The sequence below is a fragment of the Sapajus apella genome, unplaced genomic scaffold (assembly GCF_009761245.1).
Source record: "Sapajus apella isolate SASKATOON/1434 unplaced genomic scaffold, GSC_monkey_1.0 scaffold2, whole genome shotgun sequence".
Classification (NCBI taxonomy): Eukaryota; Metazoa; Chordata; class Mammalia; order Primates; family Cebidae; genus Sapajus; species Sapajus apella.
Window position 1 is genome coordinate 4,208,493 of NW_022436942.1, and position 9,039 is coordinate 4,217,531.

At 42.9% G+C, this 9,039-nt stretch overlaps 1 pseudogene; it reads left to right on the forward strand.

Annotated features, from left to right (window-relative positions):
- The first annotated feature begins 5,500 nt into the window (after positions 1–5,500).
- Positions 5,501–6,314, forward strand: LOC116556622 (annotated as a pseudogene).
- The last annotated feature ends 2,725 nt before the right edge of the window (positions 6,315–9,039 follow it).

The window sequence follows — 9,039 nt, forward strand, 5'->3', positions numbered from 1 at the left end:
AAACCCTACAAGCCAGAAGAGACTGGGGGCCAATATTCAACATCCTTAAAGAAAAGGACTCTCAACCCAGAATTTCACATCCAGCCAAACTAAGCTTCATAAGCGAAGGAAAAATAAAATCTTTTGTGAACAAGCAAGTACTCAGAGATTTCATCACCACCAGGCTTGCTTTACAAGAGCTTCTGAAAGAACCACTACACACAGAAAGGAAAAACCCATATCAGCCTTTCTAAAAAATACTAAAAAGTAAAGAGCATCAACATAATGAAGAATTTACATCAACTAATGGGCAAAACAGTCAGCTAACATTAAATGGCAGTATTAAACTCACATATATTATTATTAATTCTAAATTTAAATCGACTAAATCCCCCAATCCAAAAACACAGACAGGAAAATTGGATAAAAAGCCAAAACCCATCGGTATGCTGCATCCAGACCCATCTCACATGCAAGGATACACGAAGAGTCAAAACAAAGGGATAGAGAAAGATTTACCAACCAAATGGAGAGCAAAAATAAATAAATAAATGAAAAGCAGGAGTTGCAATTTTTGCCTCTGATAAAATAGACTTTAAAGCAACAAAGCTCAAAAGAAGCAAAGAAGGACATTGCATAACAATAAAAGAATCAATGCAACAAGAAGAGCTAAAGATCCTAAATATATACGCACCCAATACAGGAATACCCTGATATATGACTTATAAAGAGGCTTAGACTCCCAGACAGTAATAGTGGGAGACTTCAACATCAATATTAGACAGATTAATGAGACAGAAAATTAACAACGATATCCAGGACTTGAACTCAGATCCGGAACAAGTAAACTTAATTAACATTTATAGAACTCCCCACTTTAAATACAAAAAATACACACTCTTATCAGTACCACATCACACCTACTTACAGGTTTAAATGAAGTATTGGTTGGCTGCTTGTTTGTTATTTTCTTCCCTCATTTTTTTCATGTCTCCATTATTAAGCACAATTATAGGCATACCCATTTTTAGACTGCATTCTAGCCCGGGCAATAAAGCAACACCCGCGTTCTCTCTCCCTCTTCCTCTTCTTCTTTCTTCCTCTCCTTCATTCTTTAAAAAAAAAAATTAGCTGGGCATGGTAGCAGGTGCCTGTAATCCCAGCTGGGAAGGCTGAGGCAGGAGAATTGCTTAAACCTGGGAGGCGGAGGTTGCAGTGAGCTGAAATCATGCCACTGCACTCCAGCCTGGGAGACAGAGGGAGACTCCGGCTCAAAAAAAGTAAATAAATAAATAAAATAAAAGATAGCAAATTTTAACCTGTTTTTAAGGGGTTTCAGACATTGAATCACAGAACAAAGCACTAATCCCTGAGGGCAGGAAAACAAATGAAGTGAACCCAATGGTTGACCCAGCTTCCTGCCTAGAGAGTTTCCAGACTACAGCATAGATAATATACCTGGGTTGTCAATGAGTTGAGGAGACATTGTTGAGAGCATGTGGAGGCCAAGGCAGCTAGGGTTTGCAGAGCTGAGTACTGAAGTGGAGTGGGGGAGAGACAACTCTGAGGGTCTGCAGTGAATGGGTCCCTCCCCTATGTGGGTACTGGTCAGCACACATCTGTGAGGAAATTACTCAACATTACGGTCCCCACTGGGGCCAACCAAGCTGAGCAGGGCCACCAAGGACCACAAGCCCCTGCTGCAGGAGTGGCCCTGCGGCCTACAAGCTGAAGGCCGGCCAGGGCAACTACGCATGCGCTGGCACAGCTATGGCGCCACTCCTGCCTGCCCCTCTGCCGCCCTACCCCTACCTCGTTACAGGGATCCCAGGGTCTACAACATCCACAGCTGGACAGTCACCCAGCACCCTGCCAACTCTATCATGGTCGTGTGAGACTGTCCCGTCTGCAGGGTTGGGGTGCTGGAGGATTGCTTCACCTTCCTGGGTATCTTCGTGGTCATCATCCTGTTCCCCTTTGGGTTCATCTGCCGTTTTCCCTTGAGGAAGTGAAGATACTCCAGCTTCAAACCTTCACTTAAAGGGAACACCACGCCTGGCTTTCCTATACCCAGCTCTCTTTTTCTGATGTAAATGTCGTGTATAATAGTTTTATTTGATTAAGCTTCAGAACTGTTTTTTGTGTTGTTTTTTTGCCAGAGTTTCGTTCTTGTTGCCCAGGCTGAAGTGCAGTGGCGTGATGTTGGCTCAATGCAAACTGCCTCCCGAGTTCAAGCGATTCTCCTGCCTCAGCCTCCCGAGTAGCTGGAATTACAGGTGTGCACCACCATGCCCAGCGAATTTTTGTACTTTTAGTAGAGACGGGCTTTCACCATGTTGGCTAGACTAGTCTCGAACTCCTGACCTCAGGTGATCGGCCCACCTTGGCCCCACAAAGTGCTGGGATTACAGGCGTGAGCCACCGCGCCCGGCCTCAGGACTGTTTTGCAAAGCTGAGTGGGATTTATGTGGCACGGGCAAGCAGTATTTCCTGGAGCATGGAGAGACAGTGCTGCTGCTCCCTCTCAAGGTTAATGACAACTCAATAAAGCAATACTTTTATTTTTTGCAGTCTTCAACTTGAGAAAGGTGAGAAATAATGTTTTCAATAAATGAGATTCATACCATTTTTTAAAAAAGACTGGGTGCAGTGGCTCACGCCTGTAATCCCAATACTTTGGGAGGCTGAGGGGTGGACCACAAGGTTAGGAGTTCAAGAGCAGCCTGGCCAATGTGGTGAAACCCTGTCTCTACTAAAAATACAAAAGTTAGCCAATTGTGGTTGTGAGTGCCTGTAGTCCCAGCTACTTGGGAGGCTGAGGCAGGAGAATCGCTTGAACCCAGGAAGTGGAGGTGGCAGTGAGTCGAGATTGTGCCACTGCACTCCAGCCTGGGTGACAGAGCGAAACTCAGTCTCAAAAAGAAGAAGAAGAAAAAAAAAAGATTAGGGGAAAAACTACCTGAAAGGAGTAGTCAGAACAAACTTGGGAGCTCATGCAGAGCCTAGAATAGTGGACATTCTAACCAATCAGAGTGGGAAAACTTTGTAATACATGGAGTATTGGGTATGGAACTCAGAAGAATATTTCCTCAGAAGTGGGACAAAATCACTTTTGATCAAAGGCTGCTCTGGTCACATCTAACAAAGTTTTAAAGTAAGGAAAGATAGGCTGGGCCTGGCGGCTCACACCTGTAATTCCAGCACTTTGGGAAGCTGAGGTGGGCAGATCATTTGAGGCCAGAAGTTGGAGACCAGAAGTTGGAGACCAGCTTGGCCAACATGCCAAAACCCCGTCTCTACTAAAAATACAAAAATTAGCCAAGCGTGGTGGTGCATGCCTGTCGCCCCAGCTGCCTGGGTGGCTGAGGCACGAGAATTGCTTGAGCCTGGGAGGCGGAGGTTTCAGTGAGCTGAAACTGCACCATTCCACTCCAACTTGGGTGACAGAGCAAGACTGTTTCAGAAAAAAAAAAGAAAAAAAGAAAGGAAAGATAAAACTGGTTCTAAATGATAGCTGTGTCCCAGGACATGGCACAAAAATATCGAAATGAAAGCAATACAAGAATACCTATCACCCAACAAGACAAAATTCACAATGTCTGGCATCCAACAAATATTACATGACATGCAAATAAGCAAGAAATATGACCCATAATGAGAAGAACTATTAATAACTGAAAGGGATCCAGAAATGAGATTGAAAATAGAATTCTTAAGCAAGTATATTAAAAGTTATAATGAGTGATATTTATATTGAATTGTAAATTATGTTATACGTTCACAAAAGTAGAGGAAACATAAGCATGTTAATATAAAGGAGATATTTAAAAAGACTCTTTCATTCCTGCAAGGTCTGAGAAAAAAATAAGACTCAAATGAAACTATAAGAAATAAAAAATATAATATTTGAGATAAAATAGAGACTATGTTAATAGTAGATACTACAAAAGAAAAAAGTAAATTTAAAAATATAGAAACTATTGAAAATGAGACAAAGAGAAAAATCAGAGTAAAATAAATACAGTATTAATTAGCTATGGTACAACTTCAAGTGGCCTAGTATATACATAATTATAGTCTCTGAATTATTCAAGAGAGAAGGGGCATTCAACCTCAGAAAGCTGATTGAAAGAAAAATTAAAAAGCAAAATAAAGACAAAAATAAAGAAAAAATACAAATATGTCAGATGTGGTGACTCACACTTGTAATCCCAGCACTTTAGGAGGCCAAGGCAGAAGGATTGTTTGAGCCCAGGAGTTCAAGACCGTCTTGGGCCACAGAGTGAGGCCCCATCTCTACAAAAAATAAAAACTATTAGCCAGGTGTGGTGGCGTGAACCTGTAATCCCAGCTATTTGGGAGGCTTAGGCAGAAGGATTGCTTAAGGCCAGGAGTTCAAGGCTGCAGTGAGCTATGACTGTACCACTGCACAAGCCTGGGTCACAGGGCATGACCCTGACTCCATTTAAAAAAAGAAAGAAAAGAAAGAAAGAAAGAAGGAAGGAAGGAAGGAAGGAAGGAAGGAAGGAAGGAAGGAAGGAAAGAAAGAAAGGGAGAAAGAAAGAGAAAAAAATAAAAAAGAGAAGAGACTGAAAAATAATTGCTAAAAACTTTCCAAATTTGACAAAAACTGTAAACCCATAGATTGAAGAAGCTCAACAAACCCCAAGTGAAAGAACGTGAAAAAACTATGCCAAGGCACCTCATAACCAAATTGATTAAAATTAATGACAAAGAGCAAATGTTAAAAATAGCAAAGGATAAAAAGGCATATTACATGCAGAGGGACAAGCATAAGAATGACAGCAGATTCTCAATGTAAACAATGTAAGCCAGAAGATAGAACAATGCCTCTAAAGTATTAAGAAAACAGTGCAGGCCCAGTAGCTCATTCCTGTAGCACTTCGAGAGGCTGACACAGGAAGATGGCTTGAGACCGGGAGTTCAAGACCAGCCTGGGCAGCTTAGCAAGGCCCCTGACTCTACAAACAAATTTTTTAAAAAATTAACTGGGCATGGAAGCATGTGCCTGTAGTCTTAGCTACTCAGAAGGCTGAAGCAAGAGAATCAGAGGATGTTCTTAGCCCAGGAGGTTGAGAATGTAATGAACCATGATTGTGCCACTGAACTCCAGCCTGGATAATAGCAGGAGACTCTGTCTCAAAAAAAAAAAAAACAAACTTTTTTTAAAAATCTGTCAACCTAGAATTCTATAACAGTGACAATATTTTGCAGAAACAGGCAAATTAGGATTTTTTTCAGACATACAAAACCTGAAAAAAATTCATCACCCGCAGACCTCTACTGTAAGATATGTTAAAAGAAATTATTTGGCAGCTCATTTGGGGTCTGGTCCCATGGATCTGTCTCTTGCAACAGTGTTTGAAGGGAACAGATCCAAGGACTCCCTCCCTTCCAGCCTCTGACCACCTTCTGATCTCTCCATTTGCGACCTTTGGGACCGTCTTCGAGGCCATCTCCAACACCATTTTTGTGGTTAGTTCCTTTTTGCTGACTAGCCATGAGCTCCCAGATTCAGATTAGTCAGAATTATTTCACCAAGATGGTGGCAGCCGTCAACCGGCTGTCAATCTGCACCTGCAGGACTTCTACACCTACTTCTCTCTGGGCTTTTTTTTTTTTTTTTTTTTTTGAGATGGAGTCTCACTTTGTTGCCTCGGCTCACTGCAACCTCTGCCTCCCGAGTTCAAGCAATTCTCCTGCCTCAGCCTTCCAAGTAGCTGGGACTACAGGCATGTGCCACCACACCTGGCTATTTTTTGCATTTTTTAGTAGAGACAGGGTTTCGCTGTGTTAGCCAGGATGCTCTTGATCTCCTGACCTGTGATCCACCTGCCTTGGCCTCCCAAAGTGCTGAGATTACAAGCATGAGCCACCGCGCCCGGCCCTCTCTCTGGGCTTCTATTTCGACCACAATGATGGGGTTCTGGAAGGCGTGGGCTACTTCCTCTGTGAATTGGCCATGGGGAAGCATGAGGGCACCAGCATCTCTTGAAGATGCAAAAGCAGCGTGGTGCCATGCTCATTTCCAGGACGTCCGGAATCTGGCTCAAGATGAGGGGGATAAAACCATAGATGCCATGAAAGCCACCATGGCCCAGGGGAAACATCAGAACCAGGCCCTTTTGGATCTTCATGGCCTGGGTTCTGCCCACACAGAGCCCCATCTCTGTGACTTCCTGGAGAGTCACTTCCTAGACAAGGAAGTGAAACTCATCAAGAAGACGGTGACCACCTGACCAACACCCACAGGCTGGCTGGCCCCAAAGCTGGGCAAGGATCACTTCAAAAGGCTTACCCTCAAGCAGGACTAGAAGCTTACTGAACCCAGCAATTTCTGAAGGGTCCCCTCCAAGTAACATGGGCTCTGCCTAGCCTCTCCCTTCAGCCACTATGCAACATTTTAACTACCTGGCGCCTTCTCTCAGCCTTGGACCACAGGGAAATACAGCTTTTTGGAAGAAGCAAAAGAAAAAAAATTCTTCAGGCAGAAAGAAAAGAATACATAATGGAAAGCTGGAATTACACTGAGAAATGAATATCACCAAAGGGGTAAATAAATTAGTAAAAACCAATTTTTTTATTTATTTAAAAAATCAGCTGGGTGTGGTGACTAATGCCTATAATCCCTGCACTTTGGGAGGCCAACGTTGATGGATTGCTCAAGCCCAGGTATTTGAGACCAGCTTGGGCAACATGACAAAACCCCATCTCTACAGAAAATACAAAAATTAGCTGGGCATGTTGGTGTGTTCCTGTAGTCCTAGCTACTCAGGAGGCTGAGACAAAAGGATCACTTGAGCCCAGGAGGTCAAGGCTACAGTGAGCCGTGACTGTGCCACTGCACTCCAGCCTGGGTGACAGTGAGGCCCTGCCTCAAAAACCAAAACAAAACAAAACAAAAAAACCCACATTAAATGGATTGATTATTCCAACTCGAAATAATGTACATAGAATTTTTGTTTGTTTTTGAGACTGGATCTGTCTCTGTCGTTCAGCCTGGAGTGTAGTCGTGAGATCATGGCTCACTGCAGCCTTGAACTCCTGGGCTCAAGAGACCCTCCTACCTCAGCCTCCCAAGTTGGTAAGACTGCAGTCACATGCCACCATGCCTAGCTAATTTTTACATTTTTTTATGGAGACAGGATCTCACTATGTAGCCCAGGCTGGTCTCAAACTCTGGGCGTCAGGTGATCCTCCTACCTCAGCTTCCCAAAGTGCTGGGATTATAAGAGTGATCCACCATGTCCAGCCTCCTACATAGAAGTAAAATGCATGCTAATAACAGCACAAAGGCCAAGAACTTGGAAGTGGAAGCATATTTTTATATGATTCTAATACTACACTTGAAGTGGTAAAGCACAGCTTAAATTCGGACCTATTGAAGATGTATACTATAAACCCTATAGCAAACAACAAAAACAAAATAGAAGAGAACAATAAAAAGGTATATTAATAAGTAAACATAGGATATAAAATGGAATACGAGTAAATATGAATTCAATCCCAGAGAAAACAGAGAAAGAGAAGCAAAGGAACAAAGAAAAGATAAATAAAAAATAAATAGCAAAACAGCAGATTTAAACACAACCATGTCAATATTTACAACATGTAAATAATCTATCACCCAATAAAAGGGCAGAGATGATCATATTGAATAAAAAGAGATACTCAACTGATGGATCAAGGTATAATAATCTGGATGTGAAAACAAAATAAAGAAATAATCTGGGCTGGGCGTGGTGGCTCTCACCTGTAATCCAAGCACTTTGGAGGCCAAGGTAGGCGGATCACCTGAGGTCAGGAGTTCAAGAGCAGCCTGACCAACATGGTGAAACCCCGTCATTATTTAAAAAAAAAAAAAAGAAAGAATCTGGATATGAAAAAACACAAAACCAGGAAGAGTTTGTAGATAGGAAGATTTTTAATTAACAAATATTTACTGAAGATCTAGTATATGTCAGATACTTTTTTATTTTAAGATGGAGTTTTGCTCTTGTTGCCCAGGATGGAGTGCAATGGCACAACCTGGCTAACACAATGAAACCCTGTCTCTACGAAAAAAATACAAAAAATTAGCCATGCGTGGTGGTGGGTGCCTGTAGTCCCAGCTACTCAGGAGGCGGAGGCAGGAGAATCCCTTGAACCCGGGAGGTGGAGGTTGCAGTGAGCTGAGATTGATCACGCCACTGCGCTCCATCACTCCATCCTGAGCGACAGAGTAACAGAGCAAGACTCTGTCTCAAAAAAAAAAAAAAAAAAAAAAAAGGCCAGGCACAGTGGCTCACGCCTGTAATCCTAGAATTTTGAGAGGCTGAGGGGGGCAGATCACGAGGTCAGGAGATCTAGACTATCCTGGCTAATACAGTGAAACCCTATATCTACTAAAAAATACAAAAAATTAGCCAGGCATGGCGATGGGTGCCTGTAGTCCCAGCTACTCAGGAGGTTGAGACAGGAGAATCCTTTGAACCTGGAAGGTAGAGGTTACAGTGAGCTGAGATTGATTGCGCCACTACACTCCATCCTGAGTGACAGAGCAAGACTCTGTCTCAGAAAAAAAAAAAAAAAAGGCCAGCATGGTGGCTCACGCCTGTAATCCTAGCACTTTGGGAGGCCGAGGCAGGCAGATCATGAGGTCAGGAGTTCGAGACCAGTCTGGCCAACATGCTGAAACCCCATCTCTACTAAAGATACAAAAAATTAGCCAGGCATGGTTAGTCATGTAATTCCACCTACTCAGAGGCTGAAGCAGGAGAATCACTTGAACTCAGGAGGTGGAGGTTGCAATGAGCTGAGATCGCGCCTCCAGCCTGGATGACAGGGCTCCATCTCAAAAAAAAAACTCTGTCTCAAAAAAAAAAAAAAATCTGTTAAGAGGATAGAGCTGTTAAGCATACTTACTATAATAAAATTAAGAAGAAGAAGGCAGAAGGAGGAAAAAGAAGAGGAAGAGAGGGAGGAGGAGATGGAGGTGGAGAAGGAGAGGGAGTATGGGGAGGAAGGGAAGAAGGAAAAGAGAAGGAGAGGCACCAGTAA